The sequence below is a fragment of the Biomphalaria glabrata genome, chromosome 4 (genome assembly GCF_947242115.1).
Source record: "Biomphalaria glabrata chromosome 4, xgBioGlab47.1, whole genome shotgun sequence".
In the NCBI taxonomy this organism is placed as follows: domain Eukaryota; kingdom Metazoa; phylum Mollusca; class Gastropoda; family Planorbidae; genus Biomphalaria; species Biomphalaria glabrata.
In genome coordinates, this window is record NC_074714.1 from 56,578,789 (window position 1) to 56,593,372 (window position 14,584).

A 14,584-nucleotide genomic window follows, 5' to 3' on the forward strand; every position below is an offset into this window, starting at 1 on the left:
CAACATTTAGTCACGTGATCTTATTGATAAAACAATGAAAAAAATTGTCTCGTGACAACCATCATGAATTAAACATGAGATCGTAAATTATATAGAAGAGATAAAGCACCACGTGGCTAAATGTTGTTTGTTTACAATTGGTGAATGAGGTCCATTGAAAACTATCTAAGATTCATAATGCCCCCCATAATGAAGAATAAGAAATTACAGAAATAGTTAAGACTAACATAAGCCTGACAATAAAATGTATAGTTCTTATTTAATTAGCTTTCTTGACATTATTATAATTAAGCCACATAAGAAAACATGTAAATTGTCACTAGCTTTAACAAAGCTTCATTGATGTCTTTGTTGATTTGTGGAGAGGTATCAATCTTGGCTAGTATGCTGAAAAAAAATAGAAAAGAATATTTATTAAACTGCTTTATAAATAAATTAAATCCATAACATATATAAATTAAGATGTATGTAATACATATATCAAGATCTACAAAAAAATATTTGAAAACTAAGGGCTTAATTAAATGACATTATAATATTTTGTTACTCGCCAGCATTGATTATTTCAACCAAACAATTGAAATAGCCTTATTTTTAACTTTTCACAATTTCTTTTTAATTAAGGGCCACCAAATTCACCTTGCCTATGGCATCCAATCACCAAAGGCCACCACTGCCAGCACAATGGCCATATGCAAATACATTTCCCCAACTAATGTCAGGTACCCATTAAAGTTGGGTGGGTTACTCCGAGGCGCCCTTTTAATTCCTGAATTTAAAAAAAATTCTAATCTTTGCTAGAGACCATAGTCTTGAGTAAACTTAGAAATGAGATGAGATTGTCTAGATGACTAACAAGATCTAGTGACAATCTAGTCTAGAGTCTATTGAAAAATATAGAAATAGAATATATTATTTAGCTTTAGATCTAGAATCTAAAATTATTATAAACTCTAATCAAGATTGACTAGATCATGATAGATGAGTAGAGATCTAAATTTATGTTCTCTATGTTAGATAATAGTTTTTGCATCCATTTTTTGGTATACACTTCTTTCACCTACTAACTAGATGATTTGGTGGCTGAAGGTTACAACATAAAAACTGGGGTTTTGAATTCCAGGATATTTATGATAATACCAAGTCAACCCAACTCTAATGGGTACCTAAGATCAGTTGAGGAAAAGATAGGTGTAAGACAATACCTTAATAACATTCAGTAATAGTAAATAATTACCTGATGCATGGCTAGTCCAGCTTTCTCTGGAAATGTTCCAGCCCAGTGCACACATCTTCACAATGAATCTAATTACTGCAAAACAAAAGGTAAACTTGCATCATGTGAAATAAAAAATAATTAAATTTTTATTCAACCAGTGTCAATATGAAAAGTCATCACAAAAAAAAGCAAATTTGGATTATAATAGCTAAAGCAAAAAAAAAAATCAAATCTATATAACCAAAAAAAATAAAATATAAGTTTGATTCTGAAATGCCATAACAAAATAATACAACATAATTCCAGACAGCCACTACAAATAACACAAAAGTCGATTCCAAGCAGTCATAAAGAAAAGTTATCAAGTAGATTCCAAATATTAACTGCCAAAAAATAATCAAGTCAATTCTAAATAACAACAAACAAACAAACAAAAAAATGCAAAAGTCTGATTCCAAACAGCCATCAAAAAAAGAAAGCAACTAATTTAAACAACCACTATGAAAAACACAATATCAGACATTGATCATAAAAACACACAAATCCAATGAAGAGCTTAAATAATATACACATGTTTGATTCTAAACAGCCATCTCCAAAGAAGAAAATGTCAATTCTTTCGCTACTAAAAAAAAGCACATGATTCTTTAAAAAAAAAAAAATCCGATACTGAACAATGATCACAAAAAACACACAAGTCTAATTTCAAACAGAGCTCATAAAAAGCCATCACAAAAAAAAGCACACAAGTCTAATGCAGAACATTGATCACAAAAACGCACAAGTCCAATTTAAAACATTGATAAAAGAAAAACAAACAAATCTGATAAAGAACATCAATTAAAAAAACACATGTCCAAACTGCCATCAATAAAGACCCAAATGTCAATTCAATCAGCCACTACTAAAAAAAGCAGTTGATTAAAAAAAAAAAAAAACAAGTCTTATGCCGAACATTGATCACAAAAAAAACCCACCAGTTTCGAACTCCACACCGATCATAAAAAGGAGGCAAAGTCAGACTTCTAACAGCCGTCACATAAAATAAACAAATAAAAATGCCATTCTAAAAAAACACAAAGTAAATGCACAACTCGGAATGTGAATATCCATCACAGAAAAACACAAGTCTTTTTCAAACAGCCCACACAAAAAAGCAGAAGTATGATTAAAAACAACCATCACAAAAATTTTAATAACCACCAAAAAAAAACGCGCAAGTCGGATTTCTATTACTGATCATAAAAAGGAACAAGTCCAATTCTGAAAATTGATAATATAATCACACAAGTCCGATTCCAGTCAGCCATTACAAAAAAGCACAATTTCAATTCCAAACAGCCATCACAAAAAAAGCGAATTTCTATTCAAACAGCAACTATACAAAACACGTTGATTCTAAAAAAAAAAAAAAAAAAAAAAAAAACCACAAGTCTGATGTTTAACATCAGTTACAAAAAAAAAATTAAAAAATGTCCATTCTAAATAATTATAAAATGAATGCACAAGTTTGATTCCAAACAGCAATCACAAAAAGCATATGTCGATTCAAATAGCCACTACGAAAAACTTGAATGCCAATTCTAAATAACCACATAAAAAAAAAATTAAAATGTACAAATTCTATTCCGAGCATTAATCACAAAAATGACAAGTAAGAATCAAAATACATTAAATTCTTACCATTACCTATCAATCAGTCTGTTGAACCACGGGGGCACATCACAAGATCTGTCAACAGCCCTTCTATATTCCTCTCTGTACTTAGCCCTGGATAAACCATTTCATGGCAGACCTGCACATTCTTTGATGTCTTCACATTGCTCTCATTCTTTCATTCTTCATCCTGGAACTCAACAGTGAAAGGACCATAACCCTGGTATTATTTTCTGGAAATAAAAAAAGTGATTAAGTCTCTTAATATAATTAAAACCAATTTTTATAATTTATTTACAAAATACATTAAATTCTTACCATTACCTATCAATCAGTCTGTTTAATCATGGGGGCACCACACAAGATCTGTCATCAGCCCTTCTATATTCCTCTCTGTACTTAGCCCTGGATAAACCATTTCATGGCAGACCTGCACATTCTTTGATGTCTTCACATTGCTCTCAGTCTTTCATTCTTCATCCTGGAACTCAACAGTGAAAGGACCATAACCCTGGTATTATTTTCTGGAAATAAAAAAAGTGATTAAGTCTCTTAATATAATTAAAACCAATTTTTATAATTTTTTACAAAATACATTAAATTCTTACCATTACCTATCAATCAGTCTGTTTAATCATGGGGGCACCACACAAGATCTGTCATCAGCCCTTCTATATTCCTCTCTGTACTTAGCCCTGGATAAACCATTTCATGGCAGACCTGCACATTCTTTGATGTCTTCACATTGCTCTCTGTCTTTCATTCTTCATCCTGGAACTTAATGGTGAAAGGACCATAACCCTGGTATTATTTTCTGGAAATAAAAAAAGAGTGATTAAATCCCTTCATGTAATTAACACCAATTTTTATAATTTTTTTACAAAATACATTAAATTCTTACCATTACCTATCAATCAGTCTGTTGACCCATGGGGGCACCACACAAGATCTGTCAACAGCCCTTCTATATTCCTCTCTGTACTTAGCCCTGGATAAACCATTTCATGGCAGACCTGCACATTCTTTGATGTCTTCACATTGCTCTCTGTCTTTCATTCTTCATCCTGAAACTCAACAGTGAAAGGACCATAACCCTGGTATTATTTTCTGGAAATAAAAAAAGTGATTAAGTCTCTTAATATAATTAAAACTAATTTTTATAATTTTTTTACAAAATACATTAAATTCTTACCATTACCTATCAATCAGTCTGTTGAACCATGGGGGCACCACACAAGATCTGTCAACAGCCCTTCTATATTCCTCTCTGTACTTAGCCCTGGATAAACCATTTCATGGCAGACCTGCACATTCTTTGATGTCTTCACATTGCTCTCTGTCTTTCTCATTCTTCATCCTGGAACTCAACAGTGAAAGGACCATTACCCTGGTATTATTTTCTGGAAATAAAAAAAGTGATTAAGTCTCTTAATATAATTAAAACCAATTTTTATAATTTTTTTTACAAAATACATTAAATTCTTACCATTACCTATCAATCAGTCTGTTGAACCATGGGGGCACCACACAAGATCTGTCAACAGCCCTTCTATATTCCTCTCTGTACTTAGCCCTGGATAAACCATTTCATGGCAGACCTGCACATTCTTTGATGTCTTCACATTGCTCTCTGTCTTTCATTCTTCATCCTGGAACTCAACAGTGAAAGGAACATAACCCTGGTATTATTTTCTGGAAATAAAAAAAGTGATTAAGTCTCTTAATGTAATTAACACCAATTTTCATAATTTTTTTACAAAATACATTAAATTCTTACCATTACCTATCAATCAGTCTGTTGAGCCATGGGGGCACCACACAAGATCAGTCAACAGCCCTTCTATATTCCTCTCTGTACTTAGCCCTGGATAAACCATTTCATGGCAGACCTGCACATTCTTTGATGTCTTCACATTGCTCTCTGTCTTTCATTCTTCATCCTGGAACTCAACGGTGAAAGGAGCATAACCCTGGTATTATTTTCTGGAAATAAAAAAAGAGTGATTAAGTCCCTTAATGTAATTAACACCAATTCAACAGACTGATGATGATCCTCTAGCTATTGGTTTGGTATCATTTTTTTTAAAAAGTCTGGGTTAGTTTACAGCACACATCGCTACACCCCATCAGAGCCTGTGATGCCACTGGTTCCAAACTGATCCCAAACTGTATATATTTCCTTTGCAAAGAATCACATAAGAAGCTTTTAATTTGATAACTCATGCCACCGATGTGCCCTTGATTTGTATTTTTGCTTAAAGAAATTCTTTTAATAATATCAGATGTAGGTGTGTGTAAAACAGTTTTCACAACTACAACGGCTGGTAAAATTAATGTTTTACCTATGTTTCCGTATTTTGATATAAGTAAAGAGATATTGTAAGACGCTCACAAACCAACATCTTCTCTATATATATATGATGTTGAAGTGAGATTGTGTGGGTCTATTCTTAACTTTATCTTTGAGTGCTAGAAAATTTTTAAATCTTTATCTATTTTGTCAGGGTGACATTGTCTCAGATGATCCTCTAGCCATTGGTTTGGTATCATTATTTTAAAAAAGTCACTTAGGCAACCGCTTGTTTGACAAGGAAGGAATGAATCTCAGTTTTAAATAATCAACGCTGGACAGTGTACATTTCTTTTTGTTAAACATTTGTTACATGTAGACAAAATTAAAATTTTTAAATAAGTATTGAGACAATTCTTTGGTTTGATTAGCAGGATATATGTTTAAATGATTTACCAAGATAAAAATCATATATTACTGTATAAAATAATTACATTAAATGAATGTAAAAATTAAAATGATCTGCTTTAAATGAAATCTATTATCGTAGACCCCCGTGGACCTCTCATAGACCCCCAATTTATTTTTTTAATTTCGTAGACCCCCTGGAAGTCTTCGTAGACCCCTGGGGGTCTATATAGACCACTTTGGGAATCACTGATCTAGAGTTTAGTCTACACTCTAAATCTGGATATTACTACAATCAATATTGAATTGTATTCTAGACTCTCTGTCTAGTCTTATAAACTTTTTTTAAAGACTCTGAGACTTGAGTGATTAAGCTTCTAGTTAGATCTAGACTATTCTAGACTAGATAATAGATCTAGACTTTTCTAGACTAGTTAATAGATCTAGATCTAGTAATATTCTAATTAATGATCTAGACTATATTATTGGTCTAGTTATCTAGATCTAGCAGATTTTCTTACCTCTTAAACTATTCTACTTCTTGATCTAGTCTATATAGATCTAGATTTAATCTATAGATCAAGTCTATAACTAGGTACTAGGACTAGAGTAATCTAGACATTCTATTCTAGACTGACTAGACTATACTAAACAAACTCTAATACTCTAATGACAATTCTAGTATTAAAATTAATAAGAAACTTTACAGTCTACATTCTAAATATCTAGAATCTATATTGACTATATCTACAATCAATATTGAATTGTATTCTAGACTCTCTATCTAGTCTTATAAACTTTCTTTAAAGACTCAGTCTTGAGTGATAAAGATTTAAAAGATTCTAGCTAGATCTAGATTTTTTTCTAGATCTAGACTAGTAAATAGATGATAGATTAATCTAGATGATGCTAGATCTACTTATATAATTATAATCTATAGTAATCTAGTCTAGATCTAATATTTCTAAATAGATCTAATATTGACAATCGAATAAGTTGAATAGGTGGTGTGTTTGGATAGCCTTACAAAACTTCTCTGTCTGTTGACCCTGATTTTTTCTAGATCTAGATTATTTTCTTACCTTTAAACTGTTCTTCTTCTTGATCTATATAGATTTAGATAATCTTGATTGAGAATTTCTATAGATCTAGTAACTAGTCTAGATAGATCTATCTAAATTTTAAATTATTAGTTCTATTTAAATAAATCTAATAAAATTAGTAATTACGATAAGATAAATTATCTTAAATCGATTCAGTCTAGTACTCTAGACCCATCAACATGAATTATTGAATTGAGTCGTAACATTGGTTTTTAGACTAGGACTGAACTAGTTATAAAGGATTTATAGATATAGACGTCGAGTAGAAGATTTTGAACTGATAATCTAGATTTAGAGGAAAAAGATAATTTATTGTTACATTAAATCATGAACATGGCCGCCACATGGTTTACAATTAGACAGAGCAGCCCCGGTCAAAATGAAACAGAATTTAGGGTTTTCTTTTCAAAAGATTATTCTTCATGATAAATTACCCATTCAAGCCCATTGCATTAATAATAGAGCTTTACTTGTAATTGATATGTAGCCATTCATTATAAATAGTTTTAAATTAAACCATTAGATCTAACGTAAGGATTTGAATTAGAGGACATTTTTTATTTTTTATTTTTTTCTAAGCTTTAAACTGCTCGCGCATGGATGGCTGCCTGGTCAAGTGGTTAGCACGCTGGACTGTCGTTCGGATTTATCGACGGTCGAGGGTTCAAACCCTACCCGCTCCCATTTTTTACAAGCACAAAAAAAAAGAAAAAAAAAATTATTATTTTTTTTTTATTTTTTTTTATTATTATTTTTTTTTTAATTTAAACAAAAAAAAAATAATAAAAAAAAATAAAACTACAAAAAAAAAAAAAAAAATTATTTTTTTTAAAAAGTTTGGGAACCACTGGTCTACAGTGAAGTCAGTCCCGGGATAGTGAATTACCCATTCAAGCCCATTGCATTAATAATAGATCTTTACTTGTAATTGATATGTAGCCATTCATTATAAATAGTTTTAAATTAAACCATTAGATCTAACGTAAGGATTTGAATTAGAGGACATTTTTTTTTTTTTCTAAGCTTTGAACTGCCTCGTACATGGATGGCTGCCTGGTCAAGTGGTTTGCACGCTGGACTGTCGTTCGGATTTATCGACGGTCGAGGGTTCAAACCCTGTCCGCTCCCATTTTTTTTTACAAGCACAAAATAAGAAAAAAAAAAATTGGATGATTTTTTTCCCCAAAGGTTAGCCGTCAACACAAGCTTCCCTCCCTGATAATTGTTTTTCACGTGAGAAAAATGAAGTACAAAAAGTGCATACATTTATTATATTTGAACTCGCCATGAATTAAAAAAAAAGAAAATTCTAGATCAAGGTTTTATTTGATGTACGATGGTTCTAACATTGTTAAAACTAGCCCATAGATCCAGATATTTTCTCTTTGTATTATCGTTGATTAAAAAAAAAGTGGAATTACCGTAATCTAGCATGTAGATGAAATATTAAAAAAAAGATCTATAATAGGCAGTCTAGATCTAATATACTAATAAAATAAAAAAAAAAAATTTTTTTTTTTTTTAAAGTTTGGGAACCACTGGTCTTCAGTGAAGTCAGTCCCGGGATAGTGAATTACCCATTCAAGCCCATTGCATTAATAATAGAGCTTTACTTGTAATTGATGTGTAGCCATTCATTATAAATAGTTTTAAATTAAACCATTAGATCTAACGTAAGGATTTGAATTAGAGGACATTTTTTATTTTTTATTTTTTTCTAAGCTTTAAACTGCTCGCGCATGGATGGCTGCCTGGTCAAGTGGTTTGCACGCTGGACTGTCGGTCGGATTTATCGACGGTCGAGGGTTCAAACCCTACCCGCTCCCATTTTTTACAAACACAAAAACAGAAAAAAAAAATTTAATTATTTTTTTATATATTTTTTTATATTTTTTATTATTATTTTTTTTTTTTAATTTAAAAAAAAAAAATAATAAAAAAAAAAAAAAAATAAAAAAAAAAAAATTATTTTTTTAAAAAGTTTGGGAACCACTGGTCTACAGTGAAGTCAGTCCCGGGATAGTGAATTACCCATTTAAGCCAATTGCATTAATAATAGATCTTTACTTGTAATTGATATGTAGCCATTCATTATAAATAGTTTTAAATTAAACCATTAGATCTAACGTAAGGATTTGAATTAGAGGACATTTTTTATTTTTTTCTAAGCTTTGAACTGCCTCGTACATGGATGGCTGCCTGGTCAAGTTGTTTGCACGCTGGACTGTCGTTCGGATTTATCGACGGTCGAGGGTTCAAACCTTACCCGCTCCCATTTTTTACAAGCACAAAATAAGAAAAAACAATTTTTATTATTTTTTTTTATATTTTTTTATATTTTTTATTATTATTATTTTTTTTTTAATTTAAAAAAAAAAAATAATAAAAAAAAAATAAAAATAAAAAAAAAAATAAAAAAATAAAAAAATTATTTTTTTAAAAAGTTTGGGAACCACTGGTCTACAGTGAAGTCAGTCCCGGGATAGTGAATTACCCATTTAAGCCCATTGCATTAATAATAGATCTTTACTTGTAATTGATATGTAGCCATTCATTATAAATAGTTTTAAATTAAACCATTAGATCTAACGTAATGATTTGAATTAGAGGACATTTTTTATTTTTTATTTTTTTCTAAGCTTTGAACTGCCTCGCACATGGATGGCTGCCTAGTCAAGTGGTTTGCACGCTGGACTGTCGTTCGGATTAATCGACGGTCGAGGGATCAAACCTTGCCCGCTACCATTTTTTACAAGCACAAAAATAAGAAAAAAATTTTTTTTTTTATTTTTTTATTTTATTTTTTTTTATTATTTTTTTAAATAAAAAAAATAATAAAAAAAAAATAAAAATAAAAATTTTTTTTTTTTTTTTTTTTAAAGTTTGGGAACCACTGGTCTACATTGAAGTCAGTCCCAGGATAGTGAATTACCCATTCAAGCCCATTGCAATTATAATAGATCTTTACTTGTAATTGATATATAGTCATTCATAATAAATAGTTTTAAATTAAACCATTAGATCTAACGTAAGGATTTAAATTAGAGGACATTTTTTATTTTTTATTTTTTTCTAAGCTTTGAACTGCCTCGTACATGGATGGCTGCCTGCTCAAGTGGTTTGCAAGCTTAACTGTCGTTCGGATTTATCGACGGTCGAGGGTTCAAACCCTGCCCGCTCCCATTTTTTTTTACAAGCACAAAATAAGAAAGGTTAGCCGTCAACACAAGCTCCCCTCCCTGACAATTGTTTTTCACGTGAGAAAAATGAAGTACAAAAAGTGCATACATTTATTATATTTGAACTCGCCATGAATAAAAAAAATGAAAATTCTAGATCAAGGTTTTATTTGATGTACGATGGTTCTAACATTATTAAAACTAGCCCATAGATCCAGATATTTTCTCTTTGTATTATCGTTGATGAAAAAATGTGGAATTACCGTAATCTAGCATCTAGATGAAATATTTAAAAAAAAAAGATTTATAATAGGAAGTCTAGATCTAATATACTTTTGCTTACAATTGTCTTTAAATTAACAATTTTATCGGAAAAAAAAATTTTTTATATTTTTTTATTTTTTTAGAAAATTTTTTTCAATTTTTTAATTTTTTATTTTTTTTTTCGAGAATTCACTATCCCGGGACTGACTTCACTGTAGACCAGTGGTTCCTAAACTTTTTTTTAAATTTTTTTTTTTTTTAATTTTTTTTTTTTTTATTATTTTTTTTTTTAATTTTAAAAAATTTAAAAAAAAATAATAAAAAAAATAATAAAATAAAAAAAAAATAAAAAAAATAAAAAAAAATTTTTTTTAAAGTTTGGGAACCACTGGAAACCCAGCCCGCTCCCATTTTTTACAAGCACAAAATAAGAAAAAAAATTGTATTGGATGATTTTTTCCCCCAAAGGTTAGCCGTCAACACAAGCTCCCCTCCCTGATAATTGTTTTTCACGAGAGAAAAATGAAGTACAAAAAGTGCATACATTTATTATATTTGAACTCGCCATGAATAAAAAAAAAATGAAAATTCTAGATCAAGGTTTTATTTGATGTACGATGGTTCTAACATTGTTAAAACTAGCCCATAGATCCAAATATTTTCTCTTTGTATTATCGTGGATTCCAAAAAAGTGGAATTACCGTAATCTAGCATCTAGATGAAATATTTTTTAAAAAATAAATATCTATAATAGGCTGTCTAGATCTAATATACTTTTGCTTACAATTGTCTTTAAATTAACATTTTTATCGGAAAAAAAAAACCTTTTTTTTTTAGTGTTTATTCTGTATCGCTCTGTTACTGTTAGAGTGTTGCTAGTGACTTGTGTGATGCGATTTCTTTTCAGATTAGATCTATGGTTTGGGTTATTTTTTTTTATTTTGAAAATGTAGATCTAGCTGAAAATGTTAAAAATTATATATTAATGTATATCTATGTAATAGGATACATTAAACAGTTAAGCAGAAATCTATTTCTGTGAACCGATTCCCCCCCCCCCCGGCTAAACAATGGGAAAAAAATATATTTTGTTTTATCGGAATTATATATACCGGTATTTAAAAAAAAACAATTAATATCTTTTCCTTTTTAGAAATTCATTTCTTGTTTTAAAATAACTTACTTGTTGCTAAGATAAACAATCGAATTTTATTCTATAAAATAGATCTAGATAATAATAATTTTGACATAATGTATTCAACGAAGGTAGTCTATTATCTATATAGAATTTCTGTAAGTTTCAATCAATATCTAGTTTGTAGATCTAGCTTATTCATTAAAATTTAAACTGTATCATTTCTATTGATTTACCGTATTTTTTAGTCTAAAATTAATATAATCTACATTTAGACCTAATTCTCTCTTCCTTAGGCTGCATGAGCTCAGTAGTCAGTATTTATAACACAAAAATCTTTAAAATTGTAATTTTATTGTTCCCTATTGAAAACAATTTAGAACTATTGTAAACTGGGTCGTTATTATTAATACTTTTTTTTTGTCGTTGAATTGAAATTTAACTCAGCACACTCTTTTTTTCTTTATTTTTTTTTAGGCTTTGAACTGCCTCGCACATAGCTGGCTGCCTGGTCAAGTGGTTAGCACGCTGGACTGTTGTTCGGATTTATCGACGGTCGAGGGTTCAAACCCTGCCCGCTCCCATTTTTTTTTTACAAGCACAAAATAAGAAAAAAAAAATTGGATGATTTTTTTCCCCAAAGGTTAGCCGTCAACACAAGCTTCCCTCCCTGATAATTGTTTTTCACGTGAGAAAAATGAAGTACAAAAAGTGCATACATTTATTATATTTGAACTCGCCATGAATAAAAAAAAAAGAAAATTCTAGATCAAGGTTTTATTTGATGTACGATGGTTCTAACATTGTTAAAACTAGCCCATAGATCCAGATATTTTCTCTTTGTATTATCGTGGATTCAAAAAAAGATGAATTACCGTCAGCTAGCATCTAGATGAAATATTTTTTAAAAAATAAATATCTATAATAGGCAGACTAGATCTAATATACTTTTGCTTACAATTGTCTTTAAATTAACATTTTTATCGGAAAAAAAACAACTTTTTTTTTAGTGTTTATTTCTGTATCGCTCTGTTACTGTTAGAGTGTTGCTAGTGACTCGTGTGATGCGATTTCTTTTCAGATTAGATCTATGGTTTGGGTTTTTTTTTTTAATTTGGAAATGTAAATCTATCTGAAAATAGATAAAAATTATTGATTTACCGTATTTTTTAGTCTAAAATTAATATAATCTACATCTAGACCTAATTCTCTCTTCCTTAGGCTGCATGAGCTCAGTAGTCAGTAGTTATAACACAAAAATCTTTAAAATTGTAATTTTGTTGTTCCCTATTGAAAACAATTTAGAACTATTGTAAACTGGGTCGTTATTATTAATATTTTTTTTGTCGTTGAATTGAAAATTAACTCAGCACACTTTTTTCTGAACTCGATAGTGTATAAAAGTCAAGAAATTTGGGCTATCAAGTTAGTTCATCTACAGGTGACCCATACGAGATAGAAAGTGGAAGAAGAGAAGAAAGTCGTCATTTTCTATGCCCTAAAGTTTAGATGGTGTCTATGCATGTTTCTTGAAGTTGACCTGGAGATCGGTGAGTCAATATGAAACTTAGAATTAAACGGTAACTTTAGATTTGTGTTTTTTTTATGTCTGTTCTTAACATATTTACAAGTGTTTTTGAAAGAAATAAATTTATTAAAGTTCATACTTTAACACATTACTTTTTTTCCCTAGGTCTGTTTGTTCATCAATGCCTATTCCAAAACTGTAGCAGTCCCGTCTTTACTACGTACATAGTGTGCAGAACTGTTGTCAACATTTCGGGCAGCTAATGCCCATGCTCTCAGTACACTCTTCTTATCAGAAGTGCGTGCTCTCCAAAATGAGCTATTTATAAACATGCTATCCCAGCATCATTCTACGACATCAAAATAGTCTACACAATATAGACTATGAACTTTATGTGCTTTTCAAAATGTGCAGTACACAATTGACAATGACTTTGCTTTTAAAAATGTGTACTAGTGACATTAAATTTCATGTGTGGAGGATTCAACGAAGTGGATCGTCTACAATTTGTGAGTACCCTATTTATTTTAAAAGTTCAATATTCTTTTGCTAAGGCCACCTCTTATATTCAGCATTTAACATGTTTGATTTTGATATGTATTAGCAATGCATTTTCATCTCTTCTGCAAAGTAAGAAATTCAACTTGCAACATTATTTTAGCCATACACCTGGTCTTTATTATGGTTAAAATATCTAAATCTAAACTTTATAGCAAGGTAAACTTAACCCGGCTTTAAGGGGAAAACCCAAGCTAAAGGAATGGCGTTTGACAATTCTTAATTTTGATCTGTATTAGCAAATACATTTTCGTCTCTTCTTTAAACAATCAACTTTAACAAATGCAGCATGTTTTCAGTCGTACATTAAAATGCACCACCCGGTCTTTAGTAAGGTTAAAATATCTAGATCTATACTTTAATTATAGCAAGCATAAACTCTTGATGAGAAAAACCCAACTTTAGTGGGAAAACCCAAGACTCAAATGATAATAGTTAAATGGAGTTTGACTTTTTTGTTCAAAACTAAATTTTAGATTTAAATCGATTTATTCACCATGTATTCCTATTTTAAACTGATAATCTTTCTAGATCTATGTTTAGATCTAATACATTACAGACTTTACATAACAAAATATCTAGATCTAATTACTTCCTTCGCGTATACAATGCAATTTGTCATTGCAGTCGAACATGTTGGATTTATTTATCTAGATCTAGAATAGATCTAGTTTAAATAGAATATTGCCTAACGAAATATAGATATGTGTAGAATGAATACTAGATCTACAACTCTAGCTTTTAATTAGATGTAGTAATTTAATATTTCTAAAGTTAGATCTACACTAGTGTAAATCTAGGTATTGAGCTTAATCGAGATCTCTTACACACGAGTAATCTATTTTGAACGCACATACCGTAAACTATATCGACCACTCATTCCGTAGACTATGTCGAACAGAATTTCTAAGTTTATTTCTATAACCTATACTGGTTATACTTTGGGGGGACAATGATAGACCCCCCCCCCCTTTTCCTTCCCCCCCCCCCCCACAAAAAAAAAACCAACTCATTAGCCATTAAATTCAAAATAAGCTATAATTGCACAATTCTGGCCCGTTGTATGTAGATCTAGATCTAATTTTACATAGTCTGTAGATTCTACATTCATTGGTCCTTTGTTTTACTAAGGTCAACAAAATTGAAAAGGCTATTTTAGAATCTAGATGTAGCTCTTTTAGACTCTTTGCATTATTTTACTATCTTTTGGCCTGAGATTTTGCTCTCTCGACCCTTGTTTATAC

General features: G+C 30.4%; 2 long non-coding RNA genes across 3 annotated transcripts; both read right to left on the reverse strand.

Annotated features, from left to right (window-relative positions):
* Positions 1–242: 242 nt before the first annotated feature.
* LOC129925659 (uncharacterized) lies at positions 243–2,611 on the reverse strand. Its single transcript, XR_008777355.1, has 2 exons — positions 1,238–2,611; positions 243–387 (listed from the first exon to the last, which is right to left on the reverse strand). It is a non-coding gene; the product is annotated as an uncharacterized LOC129925659 (long non-coding RNA).
* Positions 2,612–4,068: 1,457 nt separating this feature from the next.
* Positions 4,069–7,113, reverse strand: LOC129925678 (uncharacterized). 2 transcript variants are annotated; one of them, XR_008777371.1, is made up of 4 exons: positions 6,656–7,113; positions 4,659–4,858; positions 4,368–4,567; positions 4,069–4,275 (listed from the first exon to the last, which is right to left on the reverse strand). It is a non-coding gene; the product is annotated as an uncharacterized LOC129925678 (long non-coding RNA). The 2 variants fall into 2 exon arrangements; XR_008777372.1 differs by having other exon boundaries at positions 4,362–4,567.
* Positions 7,114–14,584: the final 7,471 nt, after the last annotated feature.